This window comes from Cervus canadensis, chromosome X (assembly GCF_019320065.1).
Source record: "Cervus canadensis isolate Bull #8, Minnesota chromosome X, ASM1932006v1, whole genome shotgun sequence".
Taxonomy (NCBI): Eukaryota; Metazoa; Chordata; class Mammalia; order Artiodactyla; family Cervidae; genus Cervus; species Cervus canadensis.
The window spans coordinates 35,634,603-35,650,845 of record NC_057419.1 but is presented as its reverse complement, the minus strand read 5'-3'; the positions used below and the strand labels follow the sequence as shown (position 1 = coordinate 35,650,845).

The 16,243-nt window shown below is 38.5% G+C and overlaps 1 long non-coding RNA gene across 31 annotated transcripts in view; it reads right to left on the bottom strand.

The window, feature by feature from the left end:
• LOC122436013 overlaps positions 1-16,243 on the bottom strand; it is a 78,374-nt gene that overhangs the window by 30,149 nt on the left and 31,982 nt on the right. For 18 of the 31 annotated variants that reach the window (XR_006267772.1, XR_006267768.1, XR_006267791.1 and 15 more), the window contains 2 exons: positions 4,779-4,938; positions 4,003-4,132 (listed from right to left, as the gene is read on the bottom strand). The exons of 3 other annotated variants lie outside the window; for them this stretch is intronic. This is a non-coding gene — a long non-coding RNA (uncharacterized LOC122436013). The remainder of the gene's footprint in view (positions 1-4,002; positions 4,133-4,778; positions 4,939-16,243) is intronic. 10 more of the 31 variants (XR_006267782.1, XR_006267777.1, XR_006267780.1 and 7 more) reach the window with 4 other exon arrangements.

The window sequence follows — 16,243 nt, the reverse complement described above, 5'->3', positions numbered from 1 at the left end:
GGACAACTAGAAAAGGAGTTATGTGTTTTCAAAGAACCAAATATTTCAAAGACATTTTTTTAAAAAACTAAGGAAGCCCATCCATACTACTAATGTAGGTTAATTGTCCATATAACCTTAACTTAATGAAAATTCAAGTAATATGTATCTAGGCAGTAGAATGCCTGAAAGGAACAGCAATGGCTACTAATAGTATTAACAGAGATTATCTGGGAAAATACAACCCAGTCCATCAGGGGATAGTCGAGAACCACAAAATTCAGAATCCTAGTTAGCTAAGACAAAAAGTGCTAGCACTATACAACAGCTTCTTGTCCACTTATAGGAAAACTGCCCTTAGATCCAATGGGTGGAGAATCTATTGCAAACATGATTCACAACGAGTAGGAGCACTATGGGTGAAAAAATTATGTTAGTTTATTTTGGATAACAAGTTCATTGAAGACAGGCACTATTACTAACTAGGCATTAAAGAATTTCACCATCTAAAAGACTGTTACATATTTGCTGACAGTGATGTCAAACTCCCATCTGAGTTGAGCTAGATCTAGTTCACTTTCAGGGATACTTTGACCAAAGCTATCATTAGGCAATTCTGGTTTCTTCTAAGTGCTGGGGTGCATGATGGAAAGCATTTCACAATATGCTGAGAGGTTCTAGAAAAGGGCCTTTGTATGGACAAGGTCTAGGACAAACTATAATGAGACCTATGTTTCTAGTTCACACACTCTAGCACAATATAGAGGGAGCAGCAAAGGTGAACTAACCTTCACTTCCAATGATGAGAGGTCTTCCATGTTACAGCACGGTACTCCTTCAAATCAATGAAACAGCTAGGCATGGAAGTATATTCATGGATCCCACCAATACTCCAAGGACACAATAAAAAGTATTTCTCTGGCCCCACCCCCCGCCCTCCGCCCCTGTACCTTGTGGAAACCTGACCCTGTTCATAGTTCCCACATGTACAAAACCATATGCTTTTCACTTAAAAACTCCATTTGTGTGTATGTGTGCTAGAATCTGAAACTGATGATTTAGAAGCTGGTTTTATTCCCATCTATGCCAGTATGTCACTTTAAAAGCTTAAAATAAACCAAATCTTTCCTTTCTTGACTGCTTTTAATATGTGGTTGATGATTAGATGTGAACCAGGAAGTGCAAAGGAACCTTAAAAACTAAGCACAGAAAGCAACTCATCCAAAGGATGGGTAACTCAATACAGGGTAATAAAGGCAAAGTGCAGTGGACATTCTGGCAGTGATAAAAGATTACCTATATCAATGTCTGTGGGCATCACAAAACTCCTAAGTATAATACACAAAAAAAAGGCATCAGGCTCATTCCTCCTCCCAATGAAAGCAAGAATAATCTTTGTTGCCTTCACTGCAAGCCTGTTCCAGATGATTCTTGAGGTCAATGCCCGCAACCATCCTTCTGGTTAAACCATCTCACCACATCCTGCTCTAGTCCTAACATAAGGTATGGGATTTCTTAAATCTTTTGTTTTAGAGTCTCATCCAAGGCTTCCTAACTGTAGAGTCAATACTGAACTACTGCACTTAGTTAAAAGTGCAGTAAGGACAGTGAGCCCTGAGATGAACACCAAGAGTTCATCATAACAGCATCTGTCTGGACAGCCTTCCGGCCATGATAAGCAGAAGCCAGTGAAAAGTACAGTGAAGTCAAAGACATCCCATCCCTAGGGACAGCTGGAATATCACCAATACTATGACAGGAGACCCCTCAGGGGACCCAGAATCTTGCCTTGGGGAACAAATGTTGAATGTTGCTTCCTATTGTCCTGTAGGGGAATTCGCATCTTCTTTAAAGAGTTCTGGCTTCCTTTATTAAGTGAACATTAGTTCTAGTAGCATCTGAAACTTCTCAACAGGTTAACTTCTCTTAACCTCATCCTCAAGTGTAAAACCTAAGCTAAAAATTGCTTAAAGTCAAGTTACTGAAGCAGATAGCCTATAATCTAATGTCTGTAGTTATGTATGGTGCTTAACTATCCTGTACCTACCAGACAGGAAGATTCTTGAGGCCTGTTGAAATCCACAAAAAAAAAATCTTTAAGATCTGAACAGACTTGATTACCCATTGTAATCCCTCTCCCATTAACCCCCAAATTGAATAGCGGTAAGTACTAAGGAAACACTATTAGGACACAGGCTGGCACATCAATCCCACAGGAATGAGAAGCCAGGCAAAGAGTGGAGAGGATTCTTGAATGTAATAATGAAGGCATTTCAAGTTTGGAACTTTCTGTATAGAGATGATCATCCCTAAAGTCCATTTTCAACATAGTGAAGAGCTTGGGAGTGAAACAGAGAAGAGGCAAAAGAATAATTTTTTTTTCCAAGTCACTGCTAATAACTATAGTTCACTCACTCAATGAGTGATAAGTGAAAGTCGCTCAGTCGTGTCCGACTCCTTGTGACCCCAAGGACTATACAGTCCATGGAATTCTCCAGCCCAGAATACTGGAGTGGGTAGCCTTTCCCTTCTCCAGGGGACCTTCCCAACCCAGGAATCAAACCAGGGTCTCCTGCTTTGCAGGCAGATTCTTTACCAACTGAGCTATGAGCTATGAGGGAAGAATATTCAATAGGGCTGTATAATAGAGCTATGGCCATCCCCAACTAAGGTGACAAAAATCTGTATCCCCTGATTTCTACAAGATATGCATCCTTCCCTCCATGCTGCCCCAAATACTTCCTCTGCTGCTCATCAGCTTGATATCACATTCCCATTCCACAGTAAACCATCCCTTACCTACTGCTTTGGTGGCCTAAAATGGCAGCCACAAGTAGTCCCTCTCCCAGCACGTGAACTCACTCAGAGTGTACACAATCACTGGCTCCCAAAACACACAGAAGCAGGATGGGCATTAAGGGGGCAGTGGTGAGGCTGAGCCCTGCCAAGAAGATGGGAGGATATGAAGATAGCTACTGAGATCATGTGATGATGTCAGACTGATGACTGATTTCTTCAAAGCACTATGCAGTCTTCTTTGAAACTGATTCCAGATTGATCTTCCATCCCTTTCCTTCTTCCCTCAAACCTTATTCCTAGCTATCTCCCTTACCTGAAAGTGAAAAGTGAAAGTGAAGTAGCTCAGTCATGACTGACTCTTTGTGACCCCGTGGACTGTAGTCTGCCAGGCTCCTCCATCCATGGGATCTCCAGGCAAGAGTGCTGAAGTGGGTTGCCATGTCCTTCTCCAGGGGATCTTCCCAACCCAGGGATTGAACCCAGGTTTCCCACATTGCAGGCAGACGCTTTACCGTCTAAGCCACCAACTCTCAAATACAACACCTAATAGCATCAAACTATATGACAGGAAATACTGACTACCCCACAGCTACTCCCTATCTCCCTCTTAATTGTTTCTTAATAGATGAAAAGCCAAGACTCTAAAATCCCTGAAACATCAAAAGCAAAAGTACTAGAAGAGCTCATGCAGTTTGCCTGAGTTTTCAACCTGCTACATCTGAACTGACTAAAGTAAATGTGGGTAAGACTACTCATAGCACCTAAACTAAATGCTTTAATATTAAGTCAGTATTAAATGCTTTAATAATAACATAATAATGAACAGTGTCTAAAACACAGGAACTACCTAATTAATGTTAGTTGCTTCTAAATCTAGGCTTCATCAATCTTGGTCTATCAGTCACTCTGCTTTGCTGTTTCAGTCCTGACACAGCGATGCTATTCTCACTAGGGCCATGTGACCAGGAAAGAAACTGTGCCAGGTCTAAGGGCTTCTGCACATTACAACTGAAGTGACTCACATGTACATGAATTAAGTATATTTCAATGTCAATGTGAAAAAACTTGAGATCTAGAAATTCAGAAACTTCAAGGCCATGTCAAAGCTGAGGGCCAATAAATAGAAAGCTTCTCAATCCCAAATGAGTCCCTGGAAAAGAAGTAAAGCCTTTCAAAAAGGCTGTAGCCAAAACTGGAGATACAGGTCTGATACCCAAAGCCTACCTTCGTACCCTGTTGAAGCAGGTCTCTGTCAGAGCAGTGAGCGCTAACATTCCCAACCACTGTCACTGCCACAGAAGTATCCTTGAAGAACAGTGATAAATCCTCCCTCTGTGCACAGCCATTTTCTTTCCTATTAAAAAAAAGAAGAAGAACTCATTTAGAAAAAAACTGTCCTGTTGTGGAAGGCTAACTGCCCTTTAGCTGTATGAAAGGCTTAACTGCTGAGAAACCACATGTATTTCTTGAACACATATCTAAGTGCATACAGGTCATCTGTTGCCAAGCAAATATTGGGAAATTTTCATAGCTTTGAAGGTTAGCCAGGCTTCTCCTCCTTTGATAACTGTGAGTTAACTGAATCCCAAACAATTCAAAGCTTTCCTTGGAATGTAAAATGCCATGAAGTGAGCCTTCAAAGTATAACTTAAAAAGCATTCTGGTCTTGTTAAAATTATTTTCTTTCTAATTCACTTTGATTACCTATACAATGTATGTGATATTAACACTAATGATAACTTATTTCAGAGGATGTGGGAAAGATAGTATCTCCAAGGCCCATGAGAGGTAATAATCAACAGGAATACAGACATAGATATTCAGTTTGGGCACAGTAAAGCTCTGGTTTTAATGGATTTCCTTTAACCAACTGGACTGTGCATTGTAGTTTATAAATTACTCTGTAGTTTAAAGGAATAAAACTTTCCCTCTCTGACAGAAAGATAGCACAGCCCTCTTCCCAGCAACATGAAAGACAATGGGGTTGAATGATTGCTCACCTGACTTAACTCTACAATCCTCAGTGGAGGAGATGCAAAGTCAAATGGAGGCTCAGGACCTGAAGACAGAAGAATCTGAAATTCCAAAGTTGAACCTGGGCTGAAACATCTGAGGCAAAACAGTTGACTTGATGGCAGGTTGACTCCCAGGAATCTCTGTCTTGGTAGCCAGATAAAGGAAGCAAAAGGCAGTTCTCTACTTGGGAAGTCAACTGAATACTCTGGAACAAGTCTCATTCTAAAGTACTTTGGGGGGAAGGAATAAACTGGAAGATTGGGATTAACACACACATATATATTATATATGAAATAGATAACTAATAAGGACCTACTGTCTAGCACAGGGAACTCTACTCATAGTCTGTAATGGTCTATATGGGAAAAGAATCTAAAAGAGAGTGGATTTATGTGTATGTATAACTGATTCCCTTTGCTATACACCTGAAACTAACACAACATTGTACACCAACTATGCCAATAAAATTTTTTAAAAAATTAAAGTGCTTCTTCCATAGAGTGTAGTTAAGTAAAACATGTATACAATAAGGTTGTTAGGATAGAGATACCACAAGAGAAAATACCAGCGAGGTCAAGGGTAATTAAAAAAGTCCAAAGATGATGCTGTAGTATCTTGGGGCAACTAAGAGCTTAGGCTCTTCCATCAGAAGACAGTTTCAAAAAAGGAGTCTACAGTTTTCTGGCTGGCCATTCTTGGCTGAGTTTTGAACTTCTCTTAGTTTGATAACCTGTCTTTGAAATGTAATAAAAATGAAACTAGCTCTAGAATTGATGAGATTGCTACATCAAGTAAAAGCAATTAGAACAATTTTAGGCTTGGTTATCTCTAAAATGGACCAACCTGGGAGGAAATGGCCTTTATTAAAGGTCTTTTCTATATGGTTCACTGTCTGCCATGTTAGAAAAACAGATGGGAAGATAAATGTCATATCCAGGTGTTCTATTAGAAAGGCACCCCAGTTAACCTTCTGAGTACATCTACTTTGCTAGTTCAACATTTAAACCTAAAAAAAATGGGCAAATCTTAAAAGAGTTCCTGATCTTCCTAGGAGCACCGTTATCCCTGGACATTGAAAACAACCTCAATTTACCTCCAACTAAAGCATCACTGATAATGAGAGGGAGTCTACAAGGACAAGACTCTGGGGATGAACTGCTTGAGTCACTCTGTGACAACTGGGGAGCAATGTTACTGAGTTTAACTGACTTCAATTATTGAAGCTGAAAAGAAAAAGGGATATTAGCTTTATTTCCTCAACATTAAAACTAAGTCAAAGCACACACAAAAAGTGTATAACACCATGTGCTCTGCTAATGTGAACTACTGCTATCCAAAGACTGTTACAAAAGAAATAGACTGCTGTCTGGAATAGAACAAATAGGTAAGATATGATAAAGCAGTATTTGAGAAGGATTAGTCATATTTGGCAGAAAGTGCTAGGAAAACACTAAAAGGTTACAATAATCTTTCAACCATTAAAAGTGTTATCAACCATTGAAAGTCAAAGGAACAAAGGCATCTCATAACAAAGGACTGAAAGAGGAAGGCCAAGGACGGTAGATGACAGCAGGGCACAGAATGATTACCTTTGTCAGAGATGAGACTAAATTGTAAAAGGATGTAGGGTTATATGGACAACATTTGTTTCTTGAATGAGGGTCTAATTACTTTACACTTGACCTCTTGTTTTCAGCTAATCAAGAGGTGCAAAACAAACAGAAAATAATCAGGTTTCTAACCAGTTTATAATAAAAGAAATTATCAGGGAGATACGTACACAAGATATTTCTATAAGTATGTTAACTGCATTGATATGTTCAGATTTTAGTTTTTAAAAAACTTAAAATAATTCTAATGTCTAAAAAAGAGGTAGATGTTATACAAAAAAAAATCATGGCTCAATTGAGATTAGTATGCATTCATATTTAAAGACAGGAAAATATTTTGTTAACTTAAGAGCTATTTAAAAATGTTATCAGCATACATACACATACTAAAAAGAAATGTACCAAAAATCTGAGTGGTTTTGGATATTTGTTTAATTGTGCTATGATATTTTATTTCAAATTTTTACAATGAATACTTATGCCTTTCATAATGTTTAACACATTGTATAACGGGGGGAAATGATCCTTTGAGTAATAGATATAGACTTGAACTTATAAAGAAATTGACTAAAGGTCCTCAAAAAATATGAAAATAAGAAGGAAGAGAGAAATGTAAAGGGCAAATATTCAGGAAATGGACAATTCTACACAACACATACTGATCTCTATTAAAAATTACTGCTAAAAGAAAAATATATTTAAAATCACATAAAACTATTTACCCAATTAGTGGTATTGTGTAATTTTAATCAAAAAAAAAAATAGACACTGATGCCAAAGGTATCTCAACTAAAAGAAGAAAACATTTTTGTTAATTTTTGGAGAGCCTGTGCTAATATCAATATGGATGCCTCATAATTCCAGCAGACCCAAAGTTTTATCTTAGTACTGCAGGGCCAATTTCAAGATTTTTATTGCAAGAGTTAAATAATTCTCTATTAAAGTTTACTATGAGCAATTTGATGAGCTTAATAAAATGTGAAAACCAAACACATTACATGTATGTTGTAGAATAGGACTATCCATTAGATAGTAAGCAAAATGTGGTTTATAAACAAAGTGTGTATATAAACAAATATGTACTAATATATGATATATAAAAACAAAATGTGTCATATAAACAAACTGAATGCATAAATAAAGTGTGACATATGTATTACATACACACACAATGAAATATCATTTTGCCATAAAAAAAAAGCATTAGAGTTCTGGCGCATGCAACACTGATAAACCTTGAAGACGTGGTAAGTAAAATAAGTCACACACAAAAGGACAAATATTATATTGCTCCAATTATATGAGGTACCCAGAATAGGCAAATTCGCACAGACTGAAAGTAGATTAGAAGTTACCAGGCACTAGGGGGAGAGGGAGTATGACAAATGTACCATAGTAATTGATATAGGGGAACCTGAGTAGGGGATATATGAGAACTCTTTACAACTTTTATGCAAATTGAAAACAGTTCTAAAAACAAAAAGTTTATTTTAAAAACATTGACTAGAATGATGATATCCACCTTCCCTTAAACTTTACTCTATAAATAGGTTACCACACACTTCGATTTTTCCATGTGCTAAAAATCAGACTTATTACAAATTCAATAAAGGAGACTGAATCAAGTTTACAATATTGAGACCCCTGATTTGCAAGGAAAACTTGGGGATAACTGTTTTGTGATATTGTGCTAAAATATAGGTTAAATAATCCACAATTTTGTATATTTTGAAGAAAATTACTTAAGCAACTATAAAATGGTTAAATAAGAACACTGTAGTATATACACTAAAACGTTTCTGGATGGGCAATGAAGATGACCTTTAATAAAAATTGTTCACATTTTTACCTACTTTTGCAAAGATACCAACAAAGGAAAACCATATAGAAACACTCACAGAAGGAAATGTGGATCATGTTTTCATTGCATCATTATTTGTGAAAGGAACAAAATGCTTTAAACTGTTAAATTATACTAGGCATGAATTTTAATTTCAAACTAAGAGCCAAGTATTCTGATGTACAGCCCAGAGTCACATGTTAAATGCCAATTTGATAATTTTTAGAACATGGAATTGAATGACTTGTGTATGACAAGGGGTCTTGGTTTCAGGTATGCAAAAACACATGTCAAGACAGAGGACTATGAATATGATAGCCATGAAACATCTCATGAATATTACTTTGATAAAACTATCTCAACCAAGAACACAAGCAATTTGCAGCAATAGGCATGCAAGAAAGCATAGATCATGAAACATTATAGTACTGTTTCTGCTCTAGCTCTTCTATTATGTTATGCATACTCTGATTAAAATCACCTTGCATATTAATTTTAACATGTAAATTTTCCTATTATAAAGTCCATATATGTATATATATCATATGACATTTTTATGGTACACCTGACAGGAAAAAAAAATATAATAGCAGCTGGGAAAAACAAAAACTGGGTAGAACTGACACAAAATAGAATAATGAAAAAACTCAGATGGAGACAACTCTAAATAAATAGTCATTGACACAAATATTACTATACTGTTGTTGTTCAGTCACTAACTTGTGTCTGACTCTTGGCAACCTCATGGACTGCAGCATGCCAGGCTTCCCTGTCCTTCACTATCTCCTGGAGTTTGCTCAAACTCATGTCCATTCAGTCAGTGATGCCATCCAACCAATTCATCCTCTGTCACCCCCTTCTCCTCCTGCCCTCAATCTTTCCCAGCATCAGTGTCTTTTCCAATGAGTGGCCTCTTTGTATCAGGTGGCCAAAGTATTATATAGAACCAAGAAATTTAGAGTATATGGAATGGTGTCACATAAATGAATCTAAACATGAATAGGCAGCAAGTTAGCACAGAAAATACTAACATAATATTTACACAACCAAAATAACTCCATACTGCCACAGAAAAGACAGTTAATGGACTCACATATCAGTGAGTCCAGAAGCAGACCCAAATAAATTATGAAATTTAGTATTGATGAATTTCCAATAAATAGTATTGGGCAACTGGCTAACCCTTTAAAATTGAATGTGAAGTCATCATATGACTGTTGACATCAAAATAAGATTCAAATGGAGCAATGATTTTGATTAAATTATAAAAATATTAAAAAGAAGTTCAACTTGCAGAGTTGCTCATTTGATTGTTTTCTTCCCTTTGATCTAATCATGTGCTATATCCAGAGAGTTCCTGAAATTGAATCATCTTTGATGGCTGACATGAACACTACTTGCTTGTGTGTACTAGTCATGAATTTGTTCCTGCATTCTTCTCATCAAGTTCATATTTAGGTTATTTGCTTACACAGTTGTTATACAGTTGATCCTTGAACTCTGGTGGGGTTAGGGGCACTAACACTCCCCCCTGCCATGCAGTCAAATATCCATACACACATTTACAGTCAGCCCTCCATACATGGGGTTCTGCATTTGCGGATTTAACCAACTGGGGATCATATAGTATAGGACATATTTACTGAAAAACTAAATATTCTTGTATAAGTGTGCCCTGGCAGTTTAAACGTCTGTTGTTCAAGGATCAATTACATATCACCATCAGAGACTGGTCCACAGATCTATTTTTGTTTTTATCAGACTGGTGTTTCTATAATATGCAGACTTTCTGACAAGGCTATCTATGCAGAGATTCTTTGAAAAGTTACACATGAGATTAGCAACAGTACTTGTATCTGGGAACAAGAAAGATTGAGGACTAGTAAACAAGGGGTGGAAAAGCAACTTTTAACTATATCCACTTTAGTACAAATTGAATTATTTACTATTTGCATGTATCATTAAAAAAAAACTATTATCTGTGAGTGACAATAAAACTGAAATATTTTCAAAGGGCAATCTAGTAACCTAATGAATCAGATTTATTAGATGTGCATACTAGTACTTCCCTGCTGGTCCACTGGTTAACAAACTGCTTGTCAATGCAGGGGACACAGGTTCAGTTCTTGGTCCAGGAAGATCCCACATGCCACAGGGCAAAGAAGCCCACAGGCCACAACTACAAAAAGCCCAGTTGCAGCAACAAAAACCCAGCACAGCCAAAAAGGAATAAATTCATGTTTTAAATATTAAAAAATAATAAATGTGCATACTGTCTTTACTCATAAATTATCTTACAGAATTACTAGTGCAAGTACCCCTCAACAAGTGTATAAGATACATAAAAATATAAATGAATGTGTAACACACTGTTTGCATGTAGGGGATGACACATATGATACTGTATCCATATTGGTATTATATTTACACCAATGTTTACTCAACATTTAATGAGCACCTACTAAATAACAGGCAGTTTAAAGAGATGGAATCACACCATTCTGAAAGGACAAAGATACTTGGTTTACAAAGACACAAACCATTGTATATATCAGCAAAGAGCTTACCTAGCAGCAGCAACAACCAAATGGCCACTAGGCTGCCAATTAATCAGGGGTTATAGGGAAATATGCAAGATGGCAGGCCACCTTACGGTATTCTAAAATAATCTGAGTCTCAGGTGTTAATTCTTAACAGATGCTTACATATTCTACAATATATCTTTGAGCTCCATGACTCTGGTAGAAGTTCATTGGTTTTAAAGATGTTGAAAGTGGGTAAGTCTATACCCTAAAGTACAATGTAATTTCAGACCCAAGTTGTAAAGCTTGTATCATATGCCAACTGTTCAATCCCGGGTACTGACAGACAAATCATGTAATCTCTTAATTAGAAAATAACAGAGCCAAAAGTATCTAATTATCAATTATAGATGAGTCACTAAAATTACTGCAAGATATACTGACCCCTTGGGCTTGGATCACTAGATTCAGTCTAACATCAGAGGGAACATTCTGGTTGAAAGGAACCCCTCAAGCAGAACTTAAGCTAGACACTTAACATTACTTCAACAGTTTTCTAAGCTTCTACAAAGTGAAATAAACTGGAAATGATGCCAGGCTGCCAGGGAATCATGATTCCGACAGAAAAAAATGGATGATGATCAACAACATGAAGTAAAAAAGGACAAAATTCATCTAGAGATATCGTGAAAAAGGCTGTGTTTTTGACTGACATGATTCCTGACCCAGATATATAATAATTTTAGCAAGAACATCTAATGGACAAAAGTAGGTCCCTTGCAACTTCTAATAGTTGGAATTTAAGCCCCGAGGTCACAATGTATATCGTAGTAAGTCCACTGTAACAATACCAAAAGTCGTTTAGAGAACACAAGCTACCAATGTTAGCTTGGTTATTTGGCCCCAAATATGGATTCTGCCTTAGGATACAAATTTGGTGATAAAATTCCCCTGAAGTTCAATATTGCAAAGTCCTCCTCCCCCTTCTTATCTTGGCTTCATATCTTCTATACTGTTAGGTAACCTTCCTTCCTATGTATCATGTACTTTATTATACTTCCTCTAGCTTACTGATCTCTTGGAGAAAGCCTACAACCTACTTCAGATATAAATTATGAACTATATCCATGGTACATGAGGCATTTAATGCATATAAGTTGAATAAAAAGCTAATCAAAAAGAATAAGTGAGTGAAGATAGCTTAAAAAAAAAAGAAAACCTCTTATTAGAACATTAATTTAAAGACCACTGTGTAAAAGAAGCATCACGACAAACAAAGCTAGTGGAGGTGATGGAAGTCCAGTTGAACTATTTCAAATCCTAAAAGATGATGCTGTGAAAGTGCTGCACTCAATATGCCAGCAAATTTGGAAAACTCAGCAGTGGCCACAGGACTGGAAAAGGTCAGTTTTCATTCCAATCCCAAAGAAAGGCAATGCCAAAGAATGTTTAAACTGCCACACAACCGCACTCATCTCACACACTAGCAAAGTAATGCTCAAAATTCTCCAACCAGGCTTCAACATTACATGAGCTGAGAACTTCCAGATATTCAAGCTGGATTTAGAAAAGGCAGAGGAACCAGAGATCAAATTGCCAACATCCACCAGATCATAGAAAAAGCAACGGAGTTCCAGAAAAACATCTACTTCTGCTTTATTGACTACACCAAAGCCTTTGACCATGTGGATCACAACAAACTATGTAAAATTCTTAAAGAGATGGGAATACCAGACCACCTTACCTGCCTCCTGAGAAATCTGTATGCAGGTCAGGAGGCAACAGTTAGAACTGTAATGGAATAACAGACTAGTTCCAAATGGGAAAGAAGTACCTCAAGGTACTGTCACCCTGCTTATTTAACTTATATGCAGAGTACATCATGCAAAATCCTGGGCTGGATGAAGCACAAGCTGGAATCAAGATTGCTGGGAGAAATACCAATAATCACAGATACACAGATGACACCACCCTTATGGCAGAAAGTAAAGAGGAACTGAAGAGCCTCTTCATGAAGGTTAAAGAGGATAGTGAAAAAGCTGGCTTAAAACTCAACATTAAAAAAACTAAGATCCAATCCTATCACATCATGGCAAAAAGACGGGGAAACAGTGGAAACACTAACAGGCTTTATCTTCTTGGGCTCCAAAATCACTGTGAATGGTGACTGCAGCCATGAAATTAAAAGACACTTGCTCCTTGGAAGAAAAGCAAAGACAAACCTAGACAGGGTATTAAAAAGCAGAGACATCAATTTGCCGACAAAGGTCCATATAGTCAAAGCTATGGTTTTTCCAGTAGTCATGTATGGATGTGAGAGTTGGACCATAAAAAAGGCTGAGTGCTGAAGAATTGATGCTTTTGAACTGTGGTGTTGGAGAAGACTCTTGAGAGTCCCTGGGACAGCAAGGAGATCAAACTGGTCAATCCTGAAGGAAATCAACACTGAATATTCACTGGAAGGCCTGATGCTGAAGCTGAAGTTCCAATACTTTGGCCACCTGATGCGAAGAGCCAGCTCATTAGAAAAGACCCTGATGCTGGGAAAGATTGAAGGCAGGAGGAGAAGGGGACCACAGAAGACAAGATGGTTGGATGGCATCACCAACTCAATGGACCTGAGTTTGAGCAAGCTCCAAGAGATGGTCAAGGACAGGGAAGCCTGGCATGCTGCAATCCATGGGGTTGCAAAGAGTCAGACATGACTGAATGATGGAGTAACAACAAGAACTGGAAGTCCAGTGGTTAGGACTCTGCGGTTTCAATGGCAAGGACCTGGGTTTGATCCCTGGGTGGGGCACTAAAATGGACTTCCCTGGTGGCTCAGATGGTAAAGCGTCTGCCAGCAATGCAGGAGACCCGGGTTCAATCCCTTGGTCGGGAAGAGCCTGAACAGTGTAGATTGAGAAAGCACACACACCGTGAGCGGGGGCAAACCCAGTGTGGCCGAGACACTGTGAGTACTCCCCAAACACGCCAGTGATATTTTGTTTGCAATGTTCATCCCTCCCCTCAGCACAATTGAACAAGGGACCATTAATCGACAAAAGCTTATCCAAAAGCCTCCATACCTACACTGAAAGCAAGCTCCTCCCAAGAGCCAACAAGTTTAAGAGCAAGACATACCAAGCTAATTCTCCAACAAAGCAGGAACATAACCCTGGGAAGAAAAATACAGGCTGTGAAAAGTCACACCAATCCCATCAGTTCAGTTCAGTTCAGTCGCTCAGTCGTGTCCAACGCTTTGCGACCCCCTGAATCGCAGCACGCAAGGCCTCCCTGTCTATCATCAACTCCCAGAGTTTCCTCAAACTCATGTCCATCGAGTCGGTGATGCCATCCAGCCATCTTATCCTCTGTTGTCCCGTTCTCCTCCTGCCCCCAATCCCTCCCAGCATCAGGGTCTTTTCCAATGAGTCAACTCTTCGCATGAGGTGGCCAAAGTATTGGAGTTTCAGCTTCAGCATCACTCCTTCCAATGAACACCCAGGACTGATCTCCTTTAGGATGGACTGACTGGATCTCCTTGCAGTCCAAGGAACTCTCAAGAGTCTTCTCCAACACCACAGTTCAAAAGCATCAATTCTTCAGCACTCATCTTTCTTCACAGTCCAACTCTCACATCCATATATGACCACTGGAAAAACCACAGCCTTGACTAGATGGACCTCTGTTGGCAAAGTAATGTCTCTGCTCTTTAATATGCTATCTAGGTAGGTCATAACTTTCCTTCCAAGGAGTAAGCATCTTTTAATTGCATGGCTGCAATCACCATCTACAGTGATGGTGCCCAAAAAAATAAAGTCCGACACTGTTTCCCCATCTATTTCCCATGAAATGATGGAACCAGATGCCATGATCTTAGTTTTCTGAATGTTGAGCTTTAAGCCAACTTTTTCACTCTCCTCTTTCACTTTCATCAAGAGGCTTTTTAGTTCTTCACTTTCTACCATAAGGGTGGTGTCATCTGCATATCTGAGGTTATTGATATTTCTCCCAGCAATCTTGATTTCAGGTGGTGCTTCCTCCAGCCCAGCGTTTCTCATGATGTACTCTGCATATAATTTAAATAAGCAGGGTGACAATATACAGCCTTGATGTACTCCTTTCCCAATGTGGAACCAGTCTGTTGTTCCAAATCCAGTTCTAACTGTTGCTTTCTGACCTGCATACAGGTTTCTCAAAAGGCAGGTCAGGTGGTCTGGTATTCCCATCTCTTTCAGAATTTTCCACAGTTTATTGTGATCCACACAGTCAAAGCCTTTGGTATGGTCAATAAAGCAGAAATAGATGTTTTTCTGGAACTCTTTTGCTTTTTCAATGATCCAGCGAATGTTGGCAATTTGATCTCTGGTTCCTCTGCCTTTCCTAAAAACAGCTTAAACATCCGGAAGTTCTCAGTTCACATATTGCTGAAGCCTGGCTTGCAGAATTTTGAGCATTACTTTACTAGCGTGTAAGATGAGAGCAATTATGCGGTATTTTGAGCATTCTTTGGCATTGCCTTTCTTTGGGATTGGAATGAAAACTGACCTTTTCCAATCCTGTGGCCAATGCTGAGTTTTCCTAATTTGCTGGCATATCAAGTGCAGCACTTTCACAGCATCATCTTTTAGGATTTGAAATAGTTCAATTGGAATTCCATCACCTCCACTAGCTTTGTTCGTAGTGATGCTTCCTAAGGCCCACTTGACTTCACATTCCAGGATGTCTGGCTCTAGGTGAGTGATCACACCATCATGATTATCTGGGTTGTGAAGATCTTTTTTGTACAGTTCTTCTGTGTATTCTTGCCACCTCTTCTTAATATCTTGTGCTTCTGTTAAGTCCATACCATTTCTGTCCTTTATTGAACCCATCTCAAAACTCACTACTGGACCCTTCATTGCACTCCTGAGAGAAGAGATCAAGCTCCACCCACCAGAACACCGGTGCAAGCTTCCCTACCAGAAAACCTTGACAAGCCACTCATCCAAACCCACCCACAAGGAGGAACTTCCATGATAAAGAGGAACCACAAATTTCCAGCATACAGAAAGGCCACCCCAAACACAGCAATCTAAACAAGATGAAAAGGCAGAGAAATATTCAGCAGGTAAAGGAACATGATAGAAACCCACCAAACAAAACCAAAGAGGATTAGTTCTAGTAATTTTCTGGTAGAGTCTTTAGGGTTTTCTATATAGAGGATCATGTCATCTGCAAACAGTGAGAGTTTCACTTCTTCTTTTCCTATCTGGATTCCTTTTACTTCTTTTTCTGCTCTGATTGCTGTGGCCAAAACTTCCAACACTATGTTGAACAGTAGTGGTGAGAGTGGGCACCCTTGTCTTGTTCCTGATTTCAGGGGGAAATGCTTTCAATTTTTCACCATTGAGGGTGATGCTTGCTGTGGGTTTGTCATATATAGCTTTTATTATGTTGAGGTATGTTCCTTCTATTCCTGCTTTTTGGAGAGTTTTAATCATAAATGAGTG